We start from the raw sequence: 5,000 nt of genomic DNA on the forward strand, positions 1-5,000 counted from the left end.
ATTTCTTCGGCGCAATCGAGTTTTCTGCCACAACGTATAATGCTATGAAAAAAAAAAAAAAAAACACCAGCTCTGACCGGTAGCGTTTCAGGTGCTCACCAGATACGGTAGAGGGAGGGTGCGTCCTATGCGTCCGGAAAGTGCTGCCAGATACACGATCCAGCGCTAAATTTAACCTTAAGTAAAATCAAAACTGCTCAGCCTAGACGGCTGTAATTTCGTATGTTTGATGATTGCAGGGTGGATTATCAGAATACGAATTTGGAGCCCTCTAGCGTTAGTAGTGTTTTAGATTGAGGGCGGACAATAAAATGCGATCGGACGCACAATAGTTTTCTTTTACATAAAACTGAAAATTGGCGCTAGTTGACAATGAATTCCGGTGAAGGCGACCATTCCACTCATTATGAATAAGTCATGGATTGTTGTTATTTCTTTATCAAGTTTACGTTTTGCCAGCACGGGCTCCTCTTACTGATGAATATTTATTGATATATATTTACTTACTTGGTTGCCAGTATAACTTACCCATGGTAAGGTTCTTCAGCTCTTCCTGTGTATAATCAGCTATAGTATATTCACATCACCTGTGTATCTGATGTCTACGCCAGTCCCTTACGGCGCTCCTGATTGGCTGTTGATAAGCCAATCACAGGGCTGGAAACTCCGTCTCTCGAGAGAGTTCACACAAGGAGGATGTATGTTTCACCTCTCCTGAGCGATACTTTTGAGAAACGTATCCCTCAGGAGAAGTGAAATATACATCCTGCCTATGTGAACTCTCTCAGTCTTTTAAAAGTATCCCTCAGATGAGGTGAAACATACATTCTGCCTATGTGAACTCTCGAGAGAGACTGAGAGTTAAGAGCCCTGTGACTGGCTTATCAACAGCCAATCAGGGGCGTCGTAAGGGACTGGCCTAGGCATCACTTGCACGAGTGATGTGATAAAAGTGAACATGCAATGAGAGATCCCTTTTATTATAACAAGGATTAAAGTTTTCTCTCATTTATTTATATTTGTCTTACGCGTTTCAAGAAATTGTAACATATTTTTTAGATGATGATTAAGGTACGTAGAAGCTCTCTCTCTCTCTCTCTCTCTCTCTCTCTCCTCTCTCTCTCGTCTCTCTCTCTCTCTCAAAAGGAAAAAAATAAATAATTAAGTAAATATACTCTATATCTAAAAACTGATAGAGTAAGAATTATCTCTCTCTCTCTCTCTCTTCTAGAAACTGATAGAGTTTAGGATTCCAGCTCTCTCTCTCTCTCTCTCTATCTCTATCTCTCTCTCTCTCTCTCTCTCTCTTCTCTCTCAAAAGAAAAATATATTAAATAAAAATATTCTTATCTAAAACACTTATGGAGTTAGAATTTTTTCTCACTCTCTCTCTCTCATCTCTCTCTCTCTCTCTCTCTCTCTCTCTCTCTCTCTCTCTCTCCGTCATTGACAATAATGGGCTCTCAACTCTTGTAATTTTACAAGGTACCAGATGTATGGTCTCATTATTCTCGCGAACGTCTCTCTGGATTCCATCGATTTCTCGCGTCTCCCTGACTCGCTTTACGGCCCTCCTAAAATTGTTAGGACAAGAAAACTTGTGTCACAAATAGCGGATTTATATTGGCCGGGCGCTTTTTCGCTTCAGGTGCTGATAGATGAGACGTTATAGGTCTGTATTAAACTGCAGAGAGAGAGAGAGAGAGAAAGAGAGAGAGAGAGAGTCATCTATATTTATAACCGAGTTAGCAGATACATTTACGAACGGCAATACCAGGGGGATACTTAACTTGAAAGTGTTTCTCACGAAAACAAATGAACAATTGATATTTTCTCAAGAAAACAATTGGACAATTGATATTTTTTCACGAAAGCAAATGGACCATTGATATTTTCTCACGAAAACAAACGGACAATTGATATTTTCTCACGAAAACAAATGGACAATTGATATTTTTTTACGAATAAAATGGACAATTGATATTTTCTTACGAAAGCAAATGGACAATTGATATTTTCTTACGAAAACAAATGGACCATTGATATTTTCTCACGAAAACAAATGGACAATTGATATTTTGACCTAATGCAGCGGCTGACAGCTAATGAATGAAGTACAGGGTGTCTATAAGTCCCAGTACCATTCTGAGCAATAAATGCTTGTAATGGTACTTGGACTTTATGGACACCCTGTGTGTTCTTACGTTAGCAACAGTTAGGTGTGAAAACTTCACAACGTACAAATCATATTGCCCTCGCAACAATGACAGTAGGTTAAGATGACTCTCCTTAAAAGGACTATCCTGTTGTAGCTGAAGTTGCTCATTATTTATCGTTTTATTTATTTATCTTTTTTTTTTTGCATGGAGGGGATTTTAACGTAGATTATTTCTTCAGGGCCTCTGTAACACGGATTTTTTCGCAATAACTTTTTATCTATGCATTTCATGGATATAACGCTTATTCAGAATACACATTATATCTACACATAAATTTTGACTGTATTCTGCATTACGTAGGTTGAATAAATTTGGTACTTATAATGTAAAAGTGACTTTTTTTGAAGACAACTTACTCAGAGAAAAAGGTTTCGAACGCACTCGTTACGTAACTTATGACAGCATTTCTTCCCTCTTTCTCGATGGATGATTGGCTATACGTAACGAAGGCTAGACCTCTGGCAACAATGACATAAAAAGGCAAATACAAGCAAGCAGTACACCTGTATGAACTTTGAAACCTCTCCACTGATAATTGTCATAATGAACAAACCAACAAAATATGTTAATAAATACAAAAACACTTCGATTATTAGTCTAACTCCAAAATAAGTTTCCTAAGAAATTACAGTCTACTTTATAGGTCACAATCAGATAAACAAGATGTAGGGAATAGTTGGTAATTTTCAAAAACATAGTAGACAAGCTTGATTTGATAACGGCTATATCCAATGTCAAGCAATTTTTATTTATTGGCTATCTACCTATTTACTAAAAAAAAAAAAAAAAAAAATTGTCGTAACAGCATTTTGGCTTTGAACCTTCACCAATAATTATCGTCAGAATGATGACTTCATGAGGCTCCACCCACTTTGGCCTCGTTATAATTCAGGATAACACTGAAGGCTATCATGGGCATTGTTGGCTTAGAAAATTTAACTTCTGGCTATAAAAACTCATTTCTCGAGTAGTTGTAAGAAGTGCTAAATGATCCTCAAGGATCCCAGCAGTTGGCCTAAACGTTTAGTTCATGTATATTACTGCTATTACTACAGTAGTATTACCACGCTAGCACAGATACCCCACCCACGTCTATGTATCGTTCCTCCATTCATAAAGTTTTTGTCATGGCCACAGGCTTTCTCTTGACTGTAAAAGGTTGCAAGTCATAAGAAAAATGCAGTTTTGCAACCACGGGGAAAATTCCAAATCCTGTTAGCCATTACTGACTGCTATGGGTTTCAGAGCCGATGGAATAAGGTGAATGACTTTCTGTCTAGTGGATGGGCGGGGCAACAGTTCGTCAAATGTTGTTTACCTTGCTTACGTAATGAATGTTTTTCGATTCTTGGCTCGTAATCATTGCCATGGCATCGGCCTGGATAATTTTTACTATCTATAAAAAAATTAAACTATCAGGTTTAGGTCATGATAATGCTACCAAAATTTGTGTGTGGTTGTAAAATATACATATGTCAACTTTCAGCTACATCCGATGCTTTGATAAGGAGCAAAGTCCAAAAAACCGTGTTACTGAGGCCCTGAATCTCATAGTAGTAAGCAAATTATGATAAATCTAACAAAAGCAATAACAGAAAATTTAAAGTTATTAGCCATATATATTATAAACAGACAGACTAGACGGTGCAAAATGAAAGGTAACGCTTCATAGTGAACAAGCACCTACATAGACTTCAATATCCATCTCTGAAGAATATGAATACTAGATATCTTACTTCTAATAGATACCATAATCTTTCCGGAGCAAATGTTTCACCCCGGAAACGAAAATCTGCCTTAAACTGGTCAACACTTTCCAAACAAAAGACCAAAATGATTCCATTACACCGTAGGAATCCCATCATATTTTATCGTAACCATCAACAAAGACGGAAGACTCTAAAAAGATAGAAAGGCAAAGATAAAGATTCTTAATATCAGTGAGAAATGTCGGGTCGTAGAGGCCATCAAGAAAGGTCATTGCCTTGTTATTCTTGACCCCTCCAACCCAAGAAAAGAAAATAGGAACTCAGAACTTAAAGAAATACCTGTATAGAATTTTACATTACAGAAATAGTGTTTTTAATTTAAGTCTCTGAGAATATTATGTCAATTTGTACAATCTGTACGTTTTTCTGGGGTATATATTCATTTCAAATATGATGCCATTTTTGGTCATTAGTCTTAAAAGGCTTTATTAAAACGCATTATTGTCAATATCGTTTTTATATGGGCCTCAACTGCCCTCAAACTCAATTTCATTACTTTCGTATGGACGTTACTGTTGTTAAATTACGCAGGAAAATGAAAGCTTTTGAAAGATTTTAAGGCAATGGTTACAATAAATGGCTAATTTTGGAGAGTGATTTTGTAATACCGTGTATACACAAACACTAAGATGCTGATAGACCAGACCTAGCTCGCCGTTTCTACATACACACACACACACACACACACACACACTATATATATATATATATATATATATATATATATATATATATATATATATATATATATACATTATATGTGTGTGTGTGTGTGTGTTGTGTGTGTATCACACACACACACACACACACACATATATATATATATATATATATACGTATATATATATATATATATATATATATATATATATATATATATATATATCTATATATATATATATATATACGTATATATATATATACAGAGAGAGAGAGAGAGAGAGAGAGAGAGAGAGAGAGAGAAATTGTATGCTCCTCGCTGATAACGACATGACTATATAAACACTTAAGG

This window comes from Macrobrachium nipponense, chromosome 6 (genome assembly GCF_015104395.2).
Source record: "Macrobrachium nipponense isolate FS-2020 chromosome 6, ASM1510439v2, whole genome shotgun sequence".
Classification (NCBI taxonomy): Eukaryota; Metazoa; Arthropoda; class Malacostraca; order Decapoda; family Palaemonidae; genus Macrobrachium; species Macrobrachium nipponense.